Genomic DNA, 26492 nt, shown 5'->3' on the forward strand with positions numbered 1-26492 from the left:
GTAAATCCGTATCTGATTTCATTTTCCAACAGATTTTGCGCTTGACTCAATTTATAACTCTTACGGAAAATGTAAATGAATTTTGCTCGGAAAGATATAGCAGATCGACATGATCGATTCGCAAAACTGTGGTCTGAGAAAATACATTAGCATGCATAACAAATTTCCCCATTACCATACCTGGAATACGAGCTGTGCGACGCGATTTCACCGAGGGACGCCCACAAATGAAGTTGTTCATTTTGGGGGCGAAAATTCAATTCGAATCCACTTCATTACGAGTATCAAATTACCACAATTCGTGCACACGTACTACGTGCTCAAGAGCCAGAGCGAGCATCCCTAGAAACGAGAAATTGTTCTCCTAGAATCATTACTCATGCATAGAGCAATATACTTACCCGACGGAGAACTGAAGAAGTAAACATCCTCTTTCAGCGAATCAACTTTCTTCACGGTCTGTGAACCGCGTGCTGCCGTGTCGTCGTCGTCTGTGGCAGTTCAGGTGAGGATCGCACCGTCGTCGTTTGGGGAAACCGCAATGGAATAGAACGTCGTTTCAGTAATCATCACTATGTGGGAAAACCATAAAGAAGGTGGTCATATTATTTTATATTTTTTGAAACTCAAAATCCCGGTAATCTGGCAAAATTATGCCCAGAGTAGGGTGTACCTATTGCATCCTGCTGTGCAATCCAGAGAACAATTAAACAGCATCTTGAAACAAGAAAATTTCAGTTTTGTGTCAGAAACAAATGAAAAATCGAAATATACAATCCATTATAACAATTTAGTAGAAATCCTAAAATGTTGACTAGCTTAATAGAAAATTCGCTGATTAATGTTATTTAATTTCACTCACAATATGTATTTTAGACCTACATTCGTATTCTTTTCTTGAGTTAACGACCAATCGAATAAAAAATCCAACAGTGCATAGTTCACAAAGGGGTTCATTGGCAAATATGAAAGAGGAGACATACATTTTGAGGATTTGTACAAGCTTTTTATCAGAATATATCAAATGAAAATAATTTAAAGAAAACACATTGCGTTTTTGACCACATAAAATCGTGTACCTTACGGTATATCAATTTGGCATATTAAATCACATCTTTCTCGATGGTACCTACATCTAACTCAGATAGTCGTCATTGCATTGCACGCTTGCTATATTCGTGAATCGTTCGGCGTTGTCCCAAAGGTATATCTACATGCTTGTCGTACTTGTGCTCCGTTTCACCAAGAGGAAAAAAATCCTCCGAAATCAACCAGTCGAGTCGACCAGCCTCGTTACGCTAAATGAAGAGGCGGGTAGGTGTTTTTTCGAAGGCAAATGTTATATTTTGCCTGAGTAGAAGTTTATCTTTCAAATCCTTGTCGAAACTTCAGCACGCTACCGTGGACTGATTTCGGCGGACTTTCCCATGATGGCTGTTTAAATAAACAGTATTTGGGCAAAACGCCACGCCATGTGGTTCGTTTATGAGTGTGTATGATGAAGACTTCCTTTGGTCGACGAAGACGAGCCCCTCGATGGAACAGTGTTGCTAGTTAAAGCTAATGTGTGGCATTGCATGAAAATGAGATCAGAATGAATCAAAATGCATGGTTCTACGTAGTAATTTGAATGTACGTAACGCATAGGTTGTATTTAGTACCATTTTCAAACATGACCCAAACTCAGAGCACTGGCATTTTGCCCATGCTCACAAAACTATCGCACGCAGAATTTTCTCAAGTTATCAAAGTTATGGCCAAAATACGACTTCAAATCAAAAAGTTATGGCCAAAATACGACTAAGAAATTCTCACTCAATTTTTTTAGTAGGTATATCTGATGTACGAGAAAGGCATAAACACCGCTGAGTGGATCAATCAGGGTTTTTTTTAAATTATTAACCATGTTCAACATACAGTTTTTATAGTAATCTGTATGAGACCTAATTTGGTCTAGTCTAGTCTACACATACACAGTTCGTGACAGAATCCTGGAAAGTGATAGATTCGACTACACACATAGACTCTGCACTTCATCAGCACCTTATTATTTACCACAGGCTGGCAGTCATTCCCTTTCGTAGAAAACTGGACAGAATGATAGTTTTCCAGCCATGCATTACCTGAAGAAAACTGGCGAAAAACATTACAGGAGCAAGTTCATTAAATTCGATTCTACAATTAGGCATGGATCGCACGATTGTTCTCCATGCTGATCGAAACACTATCAATCGCGCACTGAATCTTACGACGAATTACAAAGGAATCGAAAGTTTGAGTGAGTTAGAAGCTTGCATTTACAAGAATAGAAAATAAAGGAGAGTTTGGTTCATAAATCATTGGATCTCGGTGAATTAATATGCATAATGGCAATGAAAAGTGAGGTTAGATTTCGAAAAAAAATCAAAGCTGAAAACAATATACTATCACAATATACTATCACTTCAATCACTCTCTATCACTATCACTACAATCACTTCAATTGCATTAATTAAAACAGGGTTTTCATTTTTTTTTCCATTGTAATCACACAAAACATTGCATTGAATGCGGTTATCATCAATTTATCGCATGATAATCCTTCGATTTTAACCTCACTTTTTTCCGCCAATAGTTCAGCGTTTCTCAACCTGGGGTACACGTACCCCTGTGCCCTGGGGTACCTTTGCTGGTCTTTGGGGTTACCTGAGCCAAAAATGCATAATGGCGGATATTGCATCATGATTGCAAAAATGCTAATTTTTGAAACTTTTTTTTTCTCAAATAGTCGTAAGTATATTTGACCATAATGCGGTAAGACGCGCGGCTACAAAGCAAGACCATGCTAAAAATGGCTGGGCTCGATTCCCGGTGCCGGTCTAGGCAATTTTCGGATTGGAAATTGTCTCGACTTTCCTGGGCATAAAAGTATCATCGTGCTAGCCTCATGATATACGAATGCAAAAATGGTAACCTGGCTTAGAATCCTCGCAGTTAATAACTGTGGAAGTGCTTAGTGAACACTAAGCTGCGAGGCGGCTCTGTCCCAGTGTGGGGATGTAATGCCAATAAGAAGAAGATATTTGACCATAAAGCAAAGGACTGATGCCATTCTATATTGTTTTTATGATTATAATCTATTTTTTCATATTAAGCGCATTTATTGTCTAGAATAAATAGCACAATCTCTGATCAAAAGTTCAAGGTTAAAATCAATTACGCCCATAGGTAAAATTCCACAAAATTGTGAATATAATAAGCATGTTGAGTTATTTATAATTTCTATTTCGTTATTGGCAAGTGCTTAGTCAAGAAAATTATTTAGCTCTTCTTTTTCTAGTGGAATGTTTTCACTGTCATAAGACGAGTTTAGCACATTTTAATTCCACCACCTTGTCGTATTCACCCCGCGATCAGCCAAATTGAGGACACAAACGTCGCGACTACGAATATTTAATGAGACGCACAACCGTTCGCTTATAACTTAGTCAATAGACTGAACACTCTTACCGCGCTTTCGCTCAAGTTTCCGTCCACCCAAACCTCAGACACCATCTATCTCTTTCACACTCATATTCACCCAGTCTTTCATTCCTATATACCTATATTCCTTTCATTCCATATATACCCGCATGTCACTTTCGTCAATCTGCTCATCGACGTTTGTGCTTTCATTCTTGCGCTGTTGAAAATTGAAAGCTCTAAGTTGAAGGGTGAGTAAAGATAAAGCTTTTCGTTGACATCTATACACTGAAGGAATTGTAAATGCCTTAAATTTATTTTAATTTATCAGATGCTCAATCGTATTCACTACACACCTCTTAATACTTTTACATATACGCATTTCGACCTCAACTGTAAGGTCGTCTTCAGTGTCTCGTACTTGACTCGACTTGCTTAGTACTGTTCAGTAAAGTTTGGGACAGCTTCTATAATACCCCGGGCAGAAGCCATGAACAGAATAACAAAACATGATATGGACTTGATTGATATAAGAGATAAAAGAACAGGTAACAATATCAAAAATGTGCACCGAAATATCATTTTAATATCAAGATATGCTATGTATAAGAACAAACTAATGGCACATGATATCAATCACTTATTACAAATAACATAACTTGAAATCCACATGATATTTTAGTGCAAAATATTGATATTGTCGTCTGATCTTTTATCTCTTATATCAATCATGTCCATATCTCATTTTGCTATCTTATCAACATTTGATATTATTGAGCTATTTTCGCCTACTCGGGATGCACCACGTCTTTACCCGGGTAGAAACCGTGATATTGATAACAAAATATGATATTAACTTGTTTGAGATAAGAGTAAAAATAACTAGCGAAAATAACAAAAAATTGCACCGAAATATCATAAAAATATCGGGTTTTGCTATTAAGAACAAACTAATAGCTCAAGATATTGATAAGTTCTTGTTAATGGCAAAACCTGATATTTTTATGATATTTCGGTGCAATTTTTTGTTATTTTCGCTTGTTATTTTTACTCTTATTTCAAACAAGTTAATATCATGTTTTGTTATCAATATCACGTTTTACTGCCATTTTCGTCTACCTGGGTTGTGATAATTTGTTGTTGTGGGTTGTCAATTTTTACATGCTACTAAAGAGAGATGAAGGCTCATTTGGCCGAAACCCATTTGGTCGAATGCCACTAGGCCGAACAGACCATTAGGCCGAAACCCATCTGGCCGAAAGTCATTTGGCCGAAAGGGTCGTTTGGCCGAATGGGTCGTTTGGCCGAAAGGGTGTTTGGCCGAATGGGTCATTTGGCCAAAAGGGTCATTTAGCCGAAAGGGTCATTTGGCCGTAAGGATCATTTAGCCGAAAGGGTCATTTGGCCGAAAGGGTCATTTGGCCGAATGGGTCATTAGGCCGAAAGGGTCATTTAGGTTGTATACTATTTCGCCGAAAAACATTCCGCGGAATTTTTTTTCGCGGTACGACATTCCGCGGAATGTATCAACTCTCCGATTCAACTCACATTTCGCGGAATGCATCTATTTTCCGAAAGACATTTTTCGGAATGTACCTTTTCAACGAAAATCATTCCGCGGAATGCCATTTGGCCGAATTCAGTTAAAATAATTATCATTCAAATATTTACCTATTTCTGCTTAATTGCATGCAATCCAGGCAATTTTTTAGATTTAATGCAAACCCGACCCGTTCCCGAGAATTTTTGCATTCGTAAACCCGTACTCGACTCGAACCCGACATAATTTAATTATTTATGCCCGCACAAAAGTTTTCCCAGGAAAATTCAAACTAGATATGTGTAAAAAAATGTAAGTCGAAACAACGAACTAGCCTCACAATTAACAAAACTGAATAAAATAGTTTTCAGTATTTTATTTCTCAAGCCCGTACCCGATTTTTTTTCATCTCACAAATCCGTACCCGATTCGAACCCGATATTGTACTTATTTTTCAAACCCGAATCCTGCGATTCGGGTTGCAGGTTTTAAAACCTGAAACCCTACCATATGTTCTGCCCGGTATAATGCGAAAGGAGTTGCTAATGTCTTCTTTCAAAAAACGCGTCTTCCCGGTATAAGGCGAAGGGAGGGGTTACGCCTTCTTTAAATGGATGCTTTTGCCCGGTATCATGCGAAAGGTGCCTTGCCTTGGTGCCTTAATGCCTTCTTTAAAAGAACGCGTCTGTCCGGTATACAGCGAGGGGAGGGGTAACGCCTTCTTTATATGGATGCATCTGCCCGGTATAAGGCGAAGGGAGGGGTAACGCCTTCTTTAAATGTATGCATCTGCCTGATATAAGGCGAAAGGAGTTGATAATGCCTTCTTTAAAAGAACGCGTCTGTCCGGTATAAGGCGAAGGGAGGGGTAACGCATTCTTTAAATGGATGCATCTGCCCGGTATGTCCTCTTTAAAAGAATGCGTCTGCCCGGTATACGTCGAAGGGTGGGGTAACGCCTTTTTTACATGGATGCATCTGCCTGGTGTAAGGCGAAAGAAGTTGATAATGCCTTCTTCAAAAGAACGCGTCTGCTTAGTATAAATCGAAGGCAGGAGTGACGTCTTCTTTGGACGCATCTGCCCGGTATAAGTCGAATAGACTTGATAAAGCCTTCTTTAAATGGATGTATCTGCCCGGTATAAGCGGCAATTTAAATTTTGAAAACTACTTCTACATATTCTGGGAGGCCTAAGGAATAGCGAGAAAATGCGAGGCTGCCAAGAAAGACTATGCTGAAGAAGGCTGGGTTCAACTTCTGAGCCGGTCTAGGAAATTTATCATGAAATTTTTTTTCGACTTTTTGGTATAAAAGTTTCAACGTGTTAATCTCGTGTTAAACGAATGCAAAAAAATGGTAACATGGCTTAGAAACCTCGCAGGTAATAATTCTGGAAATGCTGAATGGACAAAGGCTATTATTATTAACTAGTTTATTTGTGGACGCAGTAGCGCCCGTGGCAAGTGTTTAGAATGATTTTTTTCTGCATTAAAAAAATCTAAATTTTCAACGTCTGTTGTCTGTGATTTTTTTCATCAAATGCTAGGATAGGATGTGACAAGTAGTCATTAAAAATCGTACCGATTTTCTGTCACAATCGTACCGGTTGCTGATTGGATAAAAATGACAATCGATTACTTCGATCGGCGGCGGCGCGTTTTCCATAGGGCAGTTTGTTGGTAGTTTGACCGTGTTGCTGGTTTAATAAATTGATATTTTCCAACAAATCTAAATGTTCGTATTCAAGTTTATTGGCACAAAATCAATTTATATTGAACTGCAGACGTCATATAAATTATGTTCAAGAGTTATGAAGATTAATAACTGTTGATTGTGAGCATAGTTATTCATTTTATGGTCATTTTTGATCTAAATGTCATGTTTCCTTTGGTAAAAACTTATCTCTGTTAGCGCTTCGATAAAAGAATAATAAATAATGCATAAACGGAAGAGAAAATATCAAGTTTTAATACACAATATTTGGAAGATTTCTCACCAAATAAATTTGGAAGCCCTGGCGACCACCTCGTCAGAGCAACCAACAAGAAAAACAACAAGGCAGTCACATTTGAATTGTCACATCCTATCCTAGATCAAATGCTGTGTCTGGTTGTCACTGGTTTTGTTTTCTGCATCTGATAGCAAAAAAGAATTGAAGTGTCAAATATTTGATTTTTTGTGAGAATTTCCTCGCGTGCTGCGTCTGGTTGGCTAGTCACCGGACAGACAAACAGGGCTATTATATAGAGTAGAGTGGGGCAAGAGTACGCACTTAGTTTTCAATCGATCATGTGGCCCTTATAAAGCAAGCTTCTGCATATCAAATCAGCGTCGATGATTCATATACTCTTCTTTTATGTTAGCCAGTAGAAAAAATATTGAAATTATTGAGATTCGTTTTAGTAGAACCCTTATTGCAAGACAAGTGAAAAACGCACTCTTACCCCACCGGTGGGGTAAAAGTGCGCATCGGGTGGGGTAAGAGTACGCATTTATCCAATCGTGTGCTTTAAGGACATAGTTGGAAGAGTACCACGATGGCCGTCAATATGGCGCCGGACCTTCCACGGGTCAACCCCACACCTCCCGCACTCCTCTCCCACCAACATTCGAATGCATCGAACAGCATCGAACAAAAGTTTAATATTCAAATTACTAACCTGTTCACAGCATATTTATTCACTTCCCGTGAAAATGAACATGTTTCTCCAAAGAGTCCTATGTATTTCGGCTCGAATTATAACATAAATCAGCAGTTTCGTGCCAATTTAATAGCCGTTCGCGATTTGGTGGGGTTATCACTGCACTTCACTTCTTCTCAAAGGGCATTGGAAAAATAATGTTTTTACTCACTTCTCCGCACATGAGCAGCCCAAAATGTTGATGGAATGCAAATTAAACATCACGTTTTGAAACCAATCACTTGTTTGAACCGAAAAATTTATAAAAACTGCTATTTTTGCCCGAAAAAAACGATTAAAAACTGATCGCGGAGCGAATGTAAACACCGGCGACACCGATAGCAGCAAACTAATAACTAGGGTGGTTCAAAAATGATTTTGCTCTGCCAGGCTCAGTCGATTATGTTTCATATTTTGGGTGTCGTTTGATGGGCTGGTTTAAATAGTGGCTTATCGTGCACAGGTCGTTTCAGGTTTGTATGACTGACAGTTGATATGGCGAGGTTGAATATAACATTATTCTGATTGTGGCACTCCGTCATTGGGCGCTGGCGAGGGGGGAGACCATACACTCACAAAAAACTCCGCATTATATTCATGAGTTTACACATGGATTTTTGCAATGGGGGTTGCCAAATGCATTCCATATTTTTGACACATATATTTCATGCGCCCGCATGAATTACATGAGCGTTCATACATACTATCTATGTGGGTCATCGTATCCATGTGTGAATTTGTATGCAATTTGGTATGTGCCGACACATGATATGCATATTTCAAAATACATGGATTTTTGCCATAAAGTATGTGTCGATTTTCCTGAGTGTATGACCGGATGAAATATTCAAGAGCTTTAATTCCATAGACAATGCATATTGAATGGTCGTTCCAATAGTTGAAAGTCGATTTTGATCGAGGTTGCGAGTCTTTAGCATGATAATCAGGGGTGACATTGCGCATCTCGAATCGAATCACTCGATTCGTACGTTTTTGCACTCGTTTCGAAAAAATTGCGGCATTATGTATTTCGTTCGACTTCATTCAGTCGCAGTACAAGATTTCGAATGGTGCTGTACTAGCTCAATCGAGTATGTTCTGTCAAACGAAATGTAAACAGAGAGAATAAGAGATAGCTGTCTCCGTGTTTATCATGCCGCGCGCTGGAGAGACTACCTTCGGCGCATTGCGAATGTGAGTAAACAAAGAGAATAAAAAAGAGTAATTTCATCTGCGTGTAGCATGTTGCCTGTTGGAAAGGCATCCTTCATGGCATGAATTGGCAGTTAATTTATAAACAAGCAAATCGTGCTCAATGACTATAAAAGCAATATTATTTATTGAGTAGTTGAAACCGATTAAAACATTATGCCGATAAGACATGTTTTATAAATTGAGATATAGTTACGACACAAATTATAAGTTTTATTATTCGGCAACTCGGCCGTACGAAAACCATTTTGTTTTTGTTAAATGTCTTGGCTGTGCATGGCTTTGCTAAAGCATTTGTTTAGTTTGATTGCTCTAATTGTAATCAACTGTCGGTCTTCCACCGACATTATTCGTCTGAGTACCGCGGTCGACCGCATGCGTAGAGCAATCAAACTCATCAAATGCTTTAGCATTTATTATATTTATTCGAGTTTTTGCCACAGATCCAATTTTGAGCTAAATAATTTAAAGTTAAAAAAGGATTCGATAATAAATTACTTTGATGTTTCCATGTGTTTTAGTTAGATGCACTTGGGTCACCTCTTGCGCTTTTTTTTATTTTACTCAACTATTTTTACGTAGATTTTGGAATATATACGTTTTTACGCAGATTTTCCCCATAGGTTTTTCACGCGGTTTATCGAAATCGTCAAGAAATACGTGAAAACTGCAAAAAAAAACTATTTAAGTTGAAGTCATTTTTACGAGGATTTCGGCATATTATCTGGAAACTATAAAAGTAGGTATACTAATGACATTCTTTCCTTCAAGATACAATAATGAAACATTTATACTCTTCCCGTAGAGAAATAATAACAAATATAATGAAAAAATTTCAGCAAGAAACTACTCTCGAACAACATTCGAAGGCTATAAAGGTGACGAGTGACTTTCATTCGACTTGAGTCGTTTTTCAGTGTGCTATCGAGTATCCATAATGCCAAAACATCTCGATATTCTTGTACCTCCTCGAGCATACTCGAACGATGAGTCGTTTTCGAGATCGAATCGAAAGCCGTAATGCCAAACATGTTCGACTCGATAGAATTACGTTCGAATCGAGATGCACAATGCCACCCCAGGCTTCTCAGAAGGCATCAGTGAAACGTGTAATTCAACAAAATAGCCAGATTTTGTCTGTGATATCTGCACCAGGGGCAGATACTTCATACAGAAAGTGTGACATGGGGGTGAGCGGGGTATAAAATGCGTTACGTTTTTTGCGTTACGTAATCAATGGATCTTCCTGCGGTGCGATTTTCGTTCAGTGAAGTATCTGGAATGTTGCTTTCAGCTATGTGGGTTCTCTTTTCGCCAGCATTTGGAGGGGAGGCACTGTAGCCAGTGTAATGAAAGGTTTAGTTTCCCATACTAGTTTTCATACAGCAATTTTGTTTTTGGAGGACACTCAGAGCATGGGACGGAATCGAGTGAGCGTGTTGGAGCTGGGTCGTTTTTTGAACCACCCTACTAATATTTTATGTTTTTTATAAATACGACACCAATACTACTACAGTATATGACAGTTTTTATTGTACCAATACTTTCAAAGCTTTGTTTTGGTACTCAACCCACCTTCACCTTGAGTATATATTAACACAAATAAGAGTTAATAACATTTAATTGATGTTCAATGAGCATATATTAGGGAATGTTTAAAGATTACGTAACTCTTAAAGGGGGAGGGGGTCCTAAAAATGTGCACTTTCGTACGAAAAACCATTGTTTTTATATACAAAAAACTACAGAGGTAAAAATATATATCAGGTTTCACGTGGCGTATACAAAGGAATTTTCCTTAAAGAAAGTCCACCAATCACGTAACGTAAAATTTGGCTATTTCATCACCCCTCCCTCCTATATTATACTTTTTGTATGAATCCTCTAAAAAATATATGGATCGTCATACATCTCGCAACCCCTCCCAGATAAACGTTCCGTAATTTATGAATGTTTCGTTTGATTAAATGAAATTATCATTTAGATGAAATTGTGTGTTCGTACTATGTTTAGGTGTACAACAAGTCCTAATACAATTTCATTATTTCGCTTCAGTGCTTGGTTCGCTAAGTCCTTTCTAACACTGAATTACTTCAACTTATCCTAAAAACTTGTTATAATTTCGAATTCTGTCCCTTTTTTCTTAGTTGTGGATCTTTACGCTTTGGAAGAAGTCTTATTTCGGCCGGAGATACGGGTTTGACATCAGAACTTGAAGATTTATATGCGTACTCTTGCCCCACCGGTTCCTGCGTACTTTTACCCCACAGTCCCAAAAATTATTCAAGTAATGATTTTGACTTCTTGGAAAACCAACCGGATTGGTGTTCTGCACCATAAAGAACTCTATACAATAGGTTATCGAAATGGTATAATGTTCACCTGATTGAACGTATATATGGTAATGAAATACTATTTGCGGAAACCCAATTATTTTTAGCAAAATGACCAAAAAAATATCTAACTCCATATCTCCCTTGTTGTTTATGCAAATCGTTTGCAATTACACATGATAATAGTTGGCCAGAATACCTGTCAAACTGATGCAGTGCTGCTAGTTTATCTTTTTTTATTACTTCAAAAAATCGAAAACGTACTCTTACCCCACGCGCACTCTTGCCCCACTCTACTCTATAGGATATTCCGCGAAATGGTGCATTCCTCGAAATGGTATATTCCGCCAAAAGTCATTCGGCGAAAAGGTATAAACCGCCAAATGTCGTACCGCGAAAAGTTACAAACCGCCAAATGTTATTCCGCGAAATGTTCAACCGCGAAAAGGAATTCCGCGAAATAGTTTTCGGTGAAATGTTATACAATCGGTCATTTAGCCGAAAGGAAGATTATCTACAAAACGAAACCGATCGTGACACACAAATCTTTGATTTGAGATGTAAAACTGCATTAATGGAGCATAGCATAGATTTTAAACATACATTTGACTTGGAAAAAACTAAAATTGTTGATAGTACAACACCAACACTTTACCCTTTCTAAAGATGTGTCACATCTACAACACACTCAATACAGTGAACAGACGAGTTGATGTCCAAAACCTCAAAACCTGCCATATTACACACATATAAACCTCGTCTAAATAATAATAGCCATACAACAATGCCCAATAGCCCAACTGCAAATATCCAAGACCCAAATCACACATATAACCAAGATCATCAAAAATAATTTAACATCAGCTGAAAGTAACTCCATCCATAATAGTGCAAAACAAAATTAATTGTTGAATATGAAAAGTTTAATTTATGAAACATATGTAAGTCAATAACCCAACATCTGTATCTACACTATTTAATTTATATCATTATTAGTACACGAACATCTACCAACTTCAAAAAAGACAATCTCCTTAGCAAAGACGTTAGACGTAGAAGTACATTCATGATTTGTAAGTGCAACAGACAAAAAAAATATACTTGTTAGATATAATTTAAAAAAACACTATTTCTCTCAGTTCCCCTGATGAAGGCAACAACAATTTGCCGAAACATTGGGACAGATCTTAAGCGATTGTTCTAAAAACCCCCTGACTGAAAAGCCAAAACCTCAAAAATACTCAAAAGTTCTATAAAAAACACTTCCAAAATCCTCTCAAAATTCTGAAAGATCTCTACTTCGATGATATTAAATTATTACTTGCGATGTTTCAAGGCCATGTTTTTATGTTCGCATTGAATCACGATGAAGCTCTTACTCCGGTAAGAAGTCGAGAAAAATCTATAGACCGATCCGGGAATCACACCCACGTACGATTTTTTTTGTTGAGACTCATTCAGAATGAATTATTGGCAGTGGCTGATTTTCTACCCGCCGCTTCCACATCCAGGCGCTATCGTATATGCGCAAATAGCCAGCATGAGTTAACCGCCAGAAATTTGTATGGCGAAAGACATCTAACGCGGGTTTTCTCAAAATTAGGAACTTTTGATGAAAAACTACTTGGTACCGGTTAGCGGTTACGTAGGAAGGTGTCCGCTACGACGCGTACCAAATATTTTTTCGATAAAGGAGCTTAATTTTGTGAAATCGAACCTTAGATGCCTTTCGCCATACTGATTTCAGGAAGTTAACTCCTAGTGTGCCGCTGTAAGCACGCTTGAAGTAGGCGATTCGTTGAAGCTACAGGGGTTAGACAAAAAGGTTGAGGCCGGAGATGAGCCAGCCTCGGGCTGAAAGTCTCCTAAATAAAGACAAAAAAAAGGTTGAGATAGGCAAAAAATTGTCGAAGTTCAAATCAGCATAACTTTGCGTAGAATGATCCGATTGTGATCAAATAGGGACCATCGGACGCGGAAACTCTTCTAGTATACGGGCCCTATGCGAAACCTCTGATTGGCCCTTGGCCACCGGTGGTGTTCCGGGTTTTCCGAGGGTATGTTAAAAATGCATTTTTTCTGCTGCTTGTCATTTTATATGACGTTCGCTGCCATCATGTTTTATGTGCTCCCCAGAAACTAGAACTAATATGCTGAACAATGCTGGCTGCAGATCGAAAATCCGTAATATATACGCAGAGTAATGGCCATTTTCGTGAAAACGATACGGGATTGGCCATACACCCTGAACAAATGTCACTTTCGCAGAACTTCCGGAACCTGTTACAAATTGGCCAAAGAGTCTTACAGTCCTCAAAATATATCTCTAATAAAGATCCTATATTCATCGTCTTGGGAAAACATGAATTTTGACACCCATTTATGCATGGTTCCAGATGGTGCCAAAACCGGCACCTCCTGGAAAGCCCATGGAACCTGCTATAAGGGTGGCAGTGGACACTATCATTCTGGAAATGTTTCTGTAATCATCGTCTCGCAAATCCATGAAGTCAGATACTCATATTTCCATTATTCCGATCTGTTATCATTTCATCATGTTTCCGGTACCGTTTTTACGGAAATGGCCGTATATCTGTGTAGTTTAGATAGATTCTCGATCTACAGCCACCATTGGCCGGCATATTAGTTCTAATTTTCGGAGAAAGCATAAAACATGATGAAAGTTAACGTCACATAAAATGACAAGCAGTGGAAAAAATGCATCTTGAACATACCCTCGGAAAACCCGGAACATTTCCGGTGGCCAAGGACCAATCTTAGGTTTTGCAGGGGGACAGTATACTAGAAGAGTGTCCGCTTCTGATGGTCCTGGTTTTATCAAAATCGGATTATTATACGCAAAGTTATGCTGATTTGAATTTCGACTTATTTTTACCTATCTCAACCTTTTTGTCTAACCCCTGTAAGTGAAAAGTGATTACCTATTACGGGCCGTACACATATTACGTTAGTACGTACGTATTAGTACTTCATTCAAGTAAATAGAAAAAAAAAATAAACACGGGGTACCTTAAGTTATGCAAAGGGTCTTAAGGGTTACCACCCAAGAAATAAAATGAGAATCGCTGGTATAGGGTAAATGATGTATCTTGGACAAGCGCAGGACATTCATTAGAAAATATGTCGAGATTGAATAGTATAAACCAATTGAAAACCACTAGGTTCATCCAAATACATAACCTATGATTAGTCTTGTGTCTCCATTACCCAATTTTTGAGTAAATTACGTTTACTAGGTGTAAACTGTGATATACTGCAAACTGAAATATTTTCTTTTTGGACATCAAATATATAATTTCGACATGGAAAATGAATATATTTTGGACAGAGTCATTTTCTCCTTATTTAAAAGTGGCCACCTACAGATCTCAATGGTATGACTTACCTACACGTATCCACATTCATTTAAATGCATTTATTTGCTTAACTGACATAGATTAAACCAGAAATTAACATTGTTTCGCAATCTTATCGATATCATTGAAAACAGCCTGAAAGTTGGCAATTAATGGTTCATTCATGTACTGTACATGGGGTGACCAATAAATGTCTGATGCATAAAAACATAACTTCATTTTGGTCACTCCTTTTTCATCCGTCTCAAGTTCATGTTAAGCGATTGGAATATGTTAGTATCTCAATTACAATCAAACTTTGGCCGCAGGACCTCAAGATTGTCGTTTGAACCAATTTAAACGTGTTTCAGGTCCATGTTACGAAGAGTCCTATAATGCATGTTCTCCTGCATACTGGCGTCCAGTAGGCACTTTGGTAGAAAGCTTTACATTTTAGATAATTTTAACGATAAATAATAGTTGATTTGTGAATTCTCATCAGGAGCCGCTAGAGTTGAGGTAAAAGTATGCAATGATCATACTTTCGATAAAAATTTTCCTACACATTATCTAAACTTGATCGAAGAAGCTCAGGCTTGTCCAAAATATGTACATGTCCAAAATATATCATTTACCCTAGTTTATAATAGAAAATGTGAATCAAAATGTAATAATGTATATAAATAAAAATAAATAGGACAGCAACCAGTTTTTCTTCAAACGAAATGTAACAAACACTTATAAATGGAATGAAAACGGTCTCGATGCTCACTCACCATCAACGATTACTTAAGCTAAGAGAAAAACACAATCAAACCAAATGGATTGTATTCAAACAATTTGAAATTAATGGAAAATAGAAAGAATTCCCCTTATTATAAAATATATAATATAAAAATTAAAATAACCTGTATGAAACCTTATCTTTCAGAAAATATGGGAATGTGCCTAGAACGCCTTTAAAATCGTACTAGAAATTCTTCGGTAGGTTCAGTATGAAATTATTTCAGAATTTCATTTGAAATTTGTTTGAGAACTTCACATTATTTTAAAATCTTTTTTTTAGAAAGAACATACTCCTAGTTCTAGATTTTCTTGTGGATCCTTCCGACGTTCGTTCTAGAAAAAAGCAAAACAAAACTTTTCAGAACAGAGATTTTTTCGCAAATTCCTTCAGCAACTCTTTCAGGAATTTCTTTGAGAGTTCCTACAGGTAGTTCATTGTGAAATCTGCCCGAGATCGCAAAAAAAAAACATTAAGTATTCATCCATAAATTCCTGTAGGGATTCTGCAGGAAATTCTTCAATAAATCCTCCTTCTTGAAACTCTCCAGAAAAAAAATCCAAGCAGAGTTGCAGGAGACATTCTCAGAATGATTTCTGGAGGTACAGTACTATCTCGATTTTATCACCCCTGGTGATTTTTGGGGTGATAAAATAGGAAATGTAACAAAATCGGAAAAATATTTATTTTAAATTTTTTAGTTTGTTGCACAAATATGAATCAGTTTATGCCTTGGGAATGTAAACTACATGAAGCAGAACCCATAATTTCTTGCCGAAAAGGCTTTCACAATTCTTGACAGATACTCAGAAATGATTCTTATTAGGCCATAGAGGGTGAAAGTTATTTAATTAAAATCATTGTTGCTTGCGGTACAATTCAAAATTTTTTGGGGTAACAAAATCGGGTCGAAAAAAATCACAAGAAGTGAATGGTATTGGTCTTCTTCTTCTTCATTGGCTCTACATTTCAACTGGAATTTGGCCTGCTTTTCAACTTAGTATTCAATTAGCATTTCCTCAGTTATTAATTGAAAGCATCCCGACTAGAAGGTCATATCAAAATTAAATCAACCTATGTTATTATGTTACACTAAATTTTTATAACAAAATTTGTTAGAAACATGGTGCAGGATGTTGTTAAAATATCTAAATTTCTATCAAAAATTACACTTCTGGAATCAAAAAACTATCAAATTTTGTTACAATTTAATCATAAAAATAACATATTTTGTTAGAAATTTATAACAGAATCAGATACAAAATATATTATTTCTGTGCAGTTGCAAATTTCTACAGCTCGTGATAGGTCTCCAGATTGTGATCAACAATCAGAAATTTTTGTTTTTCTCTGAACAAGAATATTTTTCGAGAACATGAAACTAACAACATTACAAATAAGGCAACCTTTGCAAATTATATTTGCGTTGTGATATCTATATGGCTGGAAGACTTTGCTACATCTATTTTAATTGCCTACTGTTGGGCAATTCGGTGTTAAGCATTTTTAAATCATATTATGATAAAATCCTGTTACAACATTTGAAAGATAACGGCTACTGAGAACTAAATTTTATCAAAATAAGTTATAAATATCACAATATGTTAATATCGTGTTCAGTTTCAGTTGTGCTCTCCTAGGCGGGATTTCTATGCCATCCATTGCATGAGTATGTATCTTGTGTGGCAAGTACAATGGGTACACTATGCCCAGGAAGTCAAGAAAGTTTCCCACCCGAAAACGTCCTAGACCGGACCGAGAATCGAACTCGTCAACTCCGGATTGGAAATCCTGCGGCTTTGCTCGCAAGACTAACTGGAGACCCTGAATGGGTATTTGTATTTTTTAATAATAATTCTCTAATAACTCCTCATTCAAATCTTATCCACTACACAAGTGATTAACTATAACCATTTCAAAACCAAATATTCCACAAACTGGCACCCGTGGCCTAATCGTATTAAAAAATGGGGGCTCGGCTGAACAGCACCACGTGATACTGATTGTCGTCGTAGCGAAGCCAGAAAGTAATATTTTCCGGAACAACGTACTTCGCTGGTCTTCTCCGCAATAATGCTCCCAACAACGTATGGCAGCTAAGTGCATGACGACGACGACGACAATGTCAACACCGCCAAACGATCTGTCCGTAAATGTAATTTTAATGAAATTTGAAAACATAAATAAAACATTATACGCGCTTGCACAGCCAACATACTTTGGGAAAATGAACCAACATCATATTTTTATGTTAACCAGAATGCAGTGCGCTTATCTGAGGACACTCACTTCAGGAGATTTGATAGAGATATTTCCGGCGACCATAAATGTGTCCTTCACAGCGAGCTTATGAACTATGATTTAAATACGATGGGCAATATGACGATGATTGCTTCTATCATGTAGGTTGTCGTTCTTGAGTCAAGAAAATAAATCTTGTTTTCGAATATCTACTTTGGCACTGATTCCTTTACTGCCAACGTAATGCTTGCAACATGTGAAATATTAAAAAATAAACATATGTTCCTGAAGAAAACATTTGAAGTTTGTATAGAATGCGTTATTATGAACCGTCTTCTTCAAAAGACATACGGCGAACTTGCAGCGGATACGGTTTCAAGTGACACCAAGACGACCCGACCCGACCGCCCAAGTGTGGTTCACCGCATCGCTTGCGGTGGATGATAAATTTTCCTTTTGAATTGATGTGGTTTTCCGCAATTTTGCTATGTAAATAAGCGCGGTTAGAACTGGGTGCACCGCACCGCGACGTGTCGTGCGTCGTGCCATCAACCGTGGGTAATAACTTCGCCACAGCAGCTGCTGTTAAGCAGTGATGGGAATTTCGCTACTCAGTGCAAGTTCTATGCCGACATGTCTACACATGTTTGATGAGTTTACTTTACCTTCTGCGGTAACACGACACTGAAATCTGCAGTCGTTTGATCTTCGCGGCTTGGGTATAAGGATTGACTGGAATTTTTTCTTTAGTTAATGATGAGATACTTTTGAAACTATTTACCTTTCGAAACACAATTAGAAACAAGTTGCAATATGTAGGGTATTGATATTAATCATGTTGATATATCAACAAAATTAGCAAAGTGGACAATTTCTGCCTTGGTATGTGCCATTTTGACGTAAACTACGTCTAAGAGGAAGACTAGGTGCAAGGTGTAGAATGAAAATTTCAACATTGGGGAAACGAAATCATGTAAGACTTTGAACATTATTAGTGCCTTTATCCTTCTATGGATTTTTGAAATTTATATATCGTTCGATCCGCAAACTCTTCAACAATTTGTCATTTTTATTGAAACTTTTGTATGTATCACCGATACGTACATCAGATTGATGTAAGGTGCAGGCCTCAAATAAAAAGACCCGTAATCCGCGCGCGCGTCATTTTCGATCAGGATCTCACGGAGAGCAGATGATGATGTCAAGTAGCGGTGGCAAAGTGGCGGTAGTTGCTGATGGTTGGAGACATTGAAAATAAATCGGATCTATCCAGGACCACCATGGGGTGGTAGTAGTGGTATGACAAATGTCCACTTTTGCTCTTTGAAGCCGCTTCGAATCAATTATCAATCAATTTAATTTGAATAAATCTTAAATAATGGGAAATTTTCATTGTTGGTTGGGTTTTCAGTTGTTTTTCGGACAAGTGATAAATATTTGTTTGATGTCTGAGCCTTTATCCGAATGCCGTTTAGTCGAACGTCATTTGGCAAAATACCCTTGGCTAAACGATTTGACCGAATAGTTGAAAATATTCATTAGATTACAAGTAGAGTAATGAGCAGTGAGTAGTAAAAATTACATGGAGTGTATAGCGAAAAGGGAAGAATAAGACATTTTTCACATCTGATAAAAAATAAGACGCGAGAAGTGGAAAGAGAAAAGTAAATAATGAAGACTGGAAAATGAAAAGTTAGAAGTCAAGCGTGAGACGTGAAAAGCGATAAGTGAGAAGTGAGTAGAGAGAAGTGAAAAGTGATAAGTAAGAAGTGAGCGTTAAATGTGAAAAGTGAGAAGTGAGAGTGAAGAGTGAGAAGTGAGAAGTCAGGGAAGTAAAGAAGTTATTCCTTCCTTATTGATTCCCCTTTCTTTCTTTTGCCTTCTTCCTTATTATTTCTTCCTAATTCTTTCTTCGTTCTTTATTCTTCCTTCTGCTTTCTTTCTTATTATTTCTCTTCCCTTCAAATTTCTTATTTTTTCCTACTTATTTCTTCTTTTTACCTTCTCCTTTTTTCGTTCTTCCATTTTCCTTTTACTTCTTTGTTCTTCTTTCTGCATTATATCACTCTACTCACTACTCACTTTTAAACTTCTTGCTTCTTTTTAACGATTATTTACAAAATATTGCCGACTGTGTCCTTTCAAGAGGCTCCGGGTTTTTTTAAGAAGGGCTCAGATGCCTTCAAGATGCTAGGAAGCCTCCTTCCAAGAGGCTCGGAAGCCTCCTTCCAAGAGGCTCGGAAGCCTCCTTCCAAGAGGCTCGGAAGCCTCCTTCCAAGAGGCTCGGAAGCCTCCTTCCAAGAGGCTCGGAAGCCTCCTTCCAAGAGGCTCGGAAGCCTCCTTCCAAGAGGCTCGGAAGCCTCCTTCCAAGAGGCTCGGAAGCCTCCTTCCAAGAGGCCCGGAAGCCTCCTTCCAAGAGGCCCGGAAGCCTCCTTCCAAGAGGCTCGGAAGCCTCCTTCCAAGAGGCTCGGAAGCCTCCTTCCAAGAGGCTCGGAAGCCTCCTTCCAAGAGGCTCGGAAGCCTCCTTCCAAGAGGCTCGGAAGCCTCCTTTCAAGAGGCTCGGAAGCCTCCTTCCAAGAGGCTCGGAAGCCTCCTTCCAAGAGGCTCGGAAGCCTCCTTCCAAGAGGCTCGGAAGCCTCCTTCCAAGAGGCTCGGAAGCCTCCTTCCAAGAGGCTCGGAAGCCTCCTTCCAAGAGGCTCAGAAGCCTCCTTCCGAGAGGCTCGGAAGCCTCCTTCCGAGAGGCTCGGAAGCCTCCTTCCAAGAGGCTCGGAAGCCTCCTTCCAAGAGGCTCGGAAGCCTCCTTTCAACAGGCTCGGAAGCCTCCTTTCAACAGGCTCGGAAGCCTCTTTTCAACAGGATCGGAAGCCTCCTTCCAAGAGGCTCGGAAGCCTCCTTCCAAGAGGCTCGGAAGCCTCCTTCCAAGAGGCTCGGAAGCCTCCTTCCAAGAGGCTCGGAAGCCTCCTCCCAAGAGGCTTGGAAGCCTCCTCCCAAGAGGTTTGGAAGCCTCCTTCCAAGAGGCTCGGAAGCCTCCTTCCAAGAGGCTCGGAAGCCTCCTTCCAAGAGGCTCGGAAGCCTCCTTCCAAGAGGCTCGGAAGCCTCCTTCCAAGAGGCTCGGAAGCCTCCTTCCAAGAGGCTCGGAAGCCTCCTTCCAAGAGGCTCGGAAGCCTCCTTCCAAGAGGCTCGGAAGCCTCCTTCCAAGAGGCTCGGAAGCCTCCTTTCAAGAGGCTCGGAAGCCTTCTTTCAAGAGGCTTGGAAGCCTCCTTTCAAGATTATTCAAACGACCTTGCAGAAAACGGAGACTCGTAAATTTTGATGTTTGTTTTGAACTAGCACCGCCAAGCGGTTGAATATCAATTGGAACTGACTATTCCGTGAGCCCCCGGTAATATGACCGTTTTTAATTTGAATACTTTTTAATTTGTTGGTTTGAATATCTTTCCAATTAAAAAGTGTTCAAAAGTCATTTAGCACGTGGTTTGGAGAAAAGAAAAATGGAACATCATGAAACGGAACGCAGAATCAAAACAAAACAGCAAAGAGAGCACCCAGAAACCGGTTCATCTGGTGCTCATAGAGTACCGTTCAAATTATCGGAGACGGAGGTCCTTCGTAGCTTACCCGACTAGAAGAGCATAAAAAAAATGAACACAATTTTAACATATTGTGATATTTATAACTTATTTTGATAGAATTTTGTTCTCAATAGCCATTATCTTTCAAATGTTGTAACAAAATTATATCATAATATAATTTGAAAAGTGCTTAACACCAAATTGCCCAACAGTAGGCAATTAAAATAGATGTAGCAAAATGTAGCCATAGATATCACAACGCTGATATAATTTAAGAAGGTTGTCTTATTTATAATGTTGTTAGTTTCATGTTCTCGAAAAATATTCTTGTTCGATCAAAAACAATAATTTCTGATTGTTGATCACAATCTGGAGACCTATCACGACCTGACGAAATTCCAACTGCACAGAAACAATATATTTTGTATCTCATTCTGTTTTGAATTTCTATCAGTATATGTTATTTTTATGATAAAGTTGTAACAAAATTTGATAGTTTTTTGTTTCCAGTAGTGTAGTTTTTGATAGAAATTTAGATATTTTAACAACATCCTGCACCATGTTTCTATCAAATTTTGTTATAAAAAATAGTATAACATAATAACATAAGTTGATATAATTTTGATATGACCTTCTAGTCGGGTAGTTGATTAAAGCACCAGTCTAGCGTACTGTAGGGTCATGGGTTCGAGTCCCAACGAAGGGAAAGTGGTTACCTCCAATATATTTTCCAAATCAATATCTTCCACATAATGTACATATTCACATATAATTAATTCATCATACACTAGCGCCACCAGGTAGTTGAATTCAAAGAGAAACTTTTCTCCATCGCAATAGTTTTTACAAAATGAATAATTCCATCGAGATATCCATTCAAACTTGTATTCTTTCTACACTAGCGCCACACTAATCTGTTCTGCATCACGATGGTTTTGACCACCTGAACAACTTTGTAGAAGGCAACAACTTTCTAATTCCTGTAGATATTGAAATATCGACCCCATTAATTCATCGCATATATGCTAACGCCGCCAAATGGATGAATTCCCAACTAGTATGTATTTCAGAATGATGGCATGGATGACCTGGTCAACTTTGTTGAATATTGTAAGCGTCTATCTTCTTAGCATTAAAAGATATAATATTAATAGACGCACAACCTAACCCGCGCGTTGTATTTTGTACAACAGTGTTACAAAAGTTGGCGCGCGTTCTGAAAGGTTAAAAAGTGAAATATTTGTAGTTTAGTATTTTTCCACAACAAACCTTATTCAATAGAAGGCTATAGCTATCTAAAATATTTATCCAACTTTAATACACTGAAAATGAAAAATTAGGGCTGAAAATTTAAAAATTGCAATAAGTCAGCATTGAATGAGAAATTTTAAACTCTAAATATGTTGAAAACCAAAAAACAAATGAACAGATTCGAGAAATTTTGTTTTTTTTTCATTAAAAATTCTAAAAACAAAATTCTAAAAAATCAAAATGTGAAATTGATGAAATCATGTATTTAAAAAAAAATATGCCCAAAACGTGTTTAGATCGATTTTAAAAAGCAAAATATGTAGTGATTTTGAGCGAAAACAAAAATTTGAGTTGTAGAGGGTTAATTATAAAAACTAGTTGACCCGAAAGACGTTGTCCTACATAGTACACCCAAAAAACAAATTTGACAATTATTGTATAAAATCTTGGCATATGCAATTCTGTAAGCTTTTTATACAGATATTGTATTAAAATAATACAAATTTGTAAGATTTCAATACAACAGTTGTATTAAAATCTATCGAAATTGTATATGCCAAGTTGTAATACAGTTTCTGTAAGGTTCTTATGCAGAACTGTATTAAAATCTGCCATCCGCTGGTTGGGTGTAGGTGTTGTAAACTTTCCATACAAGTATTATTATAAGTTTTTCACGATTTTCTCAATTTTACTCGTGGTTTCCATATGAGAAAATATTAAAAATTGGAAGCAATGAAAAAAATCTATCAATTTTCAATTTATTTTCTTATAGGTATAAGAGAAGATAACATCTTATGTTTGCAATACCACGGCAAAATCGATTTACTGCACATTAAAGTCTGAAACTGCGAATAGTCGAGAAATAGATCCGTCTGTCACCGTACGGCTCACGTTCGTGTTTGTGCTCATGCACTTGATTGGCCTGTAATAACAGCGAGATAGGGTGCGGTTGTCACTCTATGACCTTAAGCAATTCATCAACCTCACGTTTACCCCTTCGACAGGAAGGTTACGATAGCTCGTTGAATGGGTAATAAAAACACACATCAGCTTTCACAGTGCATGGGATAGAATCATCCCCAATAAACCATTCCGCGTAAGTAACTCATGCATTGATTTATGAATATATTGATAATAGAGTGGATCATCGGGGAACACTAAATTATGTATTTTTGTAATTTTATCTTTTTTATTTTATCTCACTGGATTTGTTTTCTGATTTCTTTTACATTCTAAAAATTAAAATTCAATTTTATCACGATCGTGAAAAAGCATATGGAAGAGTTTAGTGCGATTAGTGAAGTTAGACATGTCTAGACAATGTTATAAGTATAAATATGTAGAATCGTGATTGAGTAGATAGCATAAGTTAAAGTTCAACGTATTATACACTGAATGGCCTAAATGTCGTCTTCGAATAAATTATGCTAATCTTTCAATATTTCAACAATACCAGAATTAGCTAGCAAAATAGACTTATCACCAGTCACAACAGAAAGGAATGCAAATGGTGTGAATACGGTTGATGTGAGAAGTTCGCCACATTGAGGCAGATTATAACGTCCAATAATTCAGATTTATTCCCCTCGCTAATTAGATTGGTCACGGATTACTAACAAGCAGCAGACGTCAATTGCGCTCGATAAGCCGAAGTGTTTTGTGCTGTCGGGAGACGCGTGCAGCCATCAAAGTAGAATGTGCTATTGTCCCAATCAAGGGGCACAATTGGATTGTGAAAGAGGAACATCTACGTTGCGAATTCGCAAATGAAAATTATGCTCAACAACGAACCTCAATCACGGGGCGAATAGTTTTTGAAAGTTCAACATTCATCAGTTATTTTTTGGCTGCCGTTTGGGAACATCGTATCTGATCAAGTAAAAGATCAGTAGAACTAAATGTTTTTTGAATAAGTGTTGAAAAGTGTACAAAAAGATTCAGACAATTCCCATGCAAGTATGTATTTATGTTTACAAATTTAATCCCCAAAGTATCGACCAAAACCTTGTAAATGCGGTTGGATCGGTAATAAGACATCAAGCAATTCGGGTTTTCCATTAAAAAAAACAATTTCGAAGTGATCTTAAAACCATTCACACAGTAAGGCACAAGAAAGGCAAAAAACACGGCACACGCGAGTACGATCATAATCATTATTTTGACATCGTGACATCCATTAGCTGCCGAATTCATGTCTATAAATAACATAAATTTGTCTTCCAAACACTCGACTCAACAGTCTCACCAATCACTTAACCTCGCGTCCAACACAGGTTAAGTGGACAAACAAATTATTCGAATGCATGCCTCCTCATTCCCCAGAACGAATGAAAATAAATGCTGAGAAACAATTCGTCAAACTGCCGGGAGCATCAACAATCCCATCAGTTAACACCCCCGCACTAGTAGTGCCCAGAGGAATGTGTGCCCAGATGTCTAAATAGTGGGTATGAAACCGATTGAAATTTTGATAACAAACGTTTATTGCGACGCGAATGATCCACACGCATGTTTGGCGAAAATTAACAAATATTTTTACGGCAAGAGGACTTTGCCTCCTGCGCTAGAACTCGTTGAGTTCGTTCACCATGCAAATACTTTCCAAGGTTGATGCTGGTAGGCGAAATTTAATTGAGTTGGAATGCACATTTGGGATACTCGGGGGCACGTGCTTAATCGAGATCCAGCCAAACAGAGGTGCAATGAGCAGTATTCAATTAAACTTTAGTACCCTATAGGGCAGTGGTCCCCAGCATGCTTACTATCCAGGGCCGCATAGCAATTTTGAACTGTTGGAGCGGGCCGCAGTACATTTGCATGATTTGTTTTTCATTCCATGTAGAATTTTACAGCTTAATCAAAACGATTTTTATTATGTGTTCCACATTTCAGTAACATGAGTTGTGATGAATCTTTTTCAAATTACATACTTCTCGCGTGATTTTGAAAACGTCGTGAGTCCAAATGAGAGACTCTCTTTCATTACGCTCTCTTTTGCTAATATCTAAGCTAGTTTAAAATTTGTTGCAATATTTTCACCTCAGCACACTAGACAAAGCTATTTTCTTCAGATCGGTGCTGGAAAATCCAATGTAAATGTTAGTATGGCTTTGTAATAATCGAAAGAGAAAGTATTCAAAGAGAGCCTCTCTTTTGGACTTACGACGTTTTCAAAAATCACGCGAGACTTGTAAAAACATTATATTCCACGGGTTTTATCACCGTAGCTGACTTTTGTTGACTGACATTAACAAATTCTTTTGTGGCAGCGGACATGACACGAGAAAAATCTTTTCGCAATAAAATGTTTTTAGCATAGTTTGCAGTATATGTTCTCTATTTTCCCAAATGATCATATGTCTTCCGATTCTAATATTTTGAATTGTTGAAGGATTATTGTTCACTACACACAACAGTAAAGGATTTCTTAACTTTTTTCTACCTGTTAAAAGACTTTAAATATGGAATAAAAAACTGATAAGTTTATTTTCCTATTTGAGCACTCAAAATATTGAAATCTCCCAATTCTATGACAAAGAACAGATAAAAATCAAAATTTCAAGACACCATTGATCATAACTTGTCGTGTCAAATAACAACAAACATGTTTCCAAAGCCAGGTGAACTTGCCAGTAGTTTTGAATAGAAATCGAATAAATCTGAATTCCGTACTATTTGCCGTGTTTCCAGATTTCCGATCAATTGAATTTTACAGAAACTTTTTTTCACCATCTAATTGAAGCATGGGAAATTTCTTGACTTTTGTTAAATATTTTGAGTACCATCGTTCTAGGATTCCGTCGACAAACCAGGGGCTATTTTGGACATTTTGAAACAAAAATTATAACGTAAGTTACTAGCAAATTGCTATTATCACCATTTGGGTGTCGTGTTGATAGTTGGATGTCAACTTTCTGTTTAAAATTTGATATTTTTTTCGTTAATTTTTTTTTTTGAAAATCAAAAATCCAAAGTAGCCCCCAGAGTCAACAGAAGCCTTGCACTACGGTAGTGTAAAGTACGATGATATTCAGATTATTTTCTGGAGTTAAAATAAAGCAAATTTAAATTTGGCAAACC

General features: G+C 37.7%; 1 protein-coding gene across 6 annotated transcripts in view; it reads left to right on the forward strand.

Moving 5' to 3' along the window:
• The window catches only part of LOC134227029 (organic cation transporter protein), a 220900-nt gene that overhangs the window by 138428 nt on the left and 55980 nt on the right, over window positions 1-26492 (forward strand). The gene's annotated exons all lie outside the window — the stretch shown is intronic.

Source organism: Armigeres subalbatus, chromosome 3 (genome assembly GCF_024139115.2).
Source record: "Armigeres subalbatus isolate Guangzhou_Male chromosome 3, GZ_Asu_2, whole genome shotgun sequence".
Classification (NCBI taxonomy): domain Eukaryota; kingdom Metazoa; phylum Arthropoda; class Insecta; order Diptera; family Culicidae; genus Armigeres; species Armigeres subalbatus.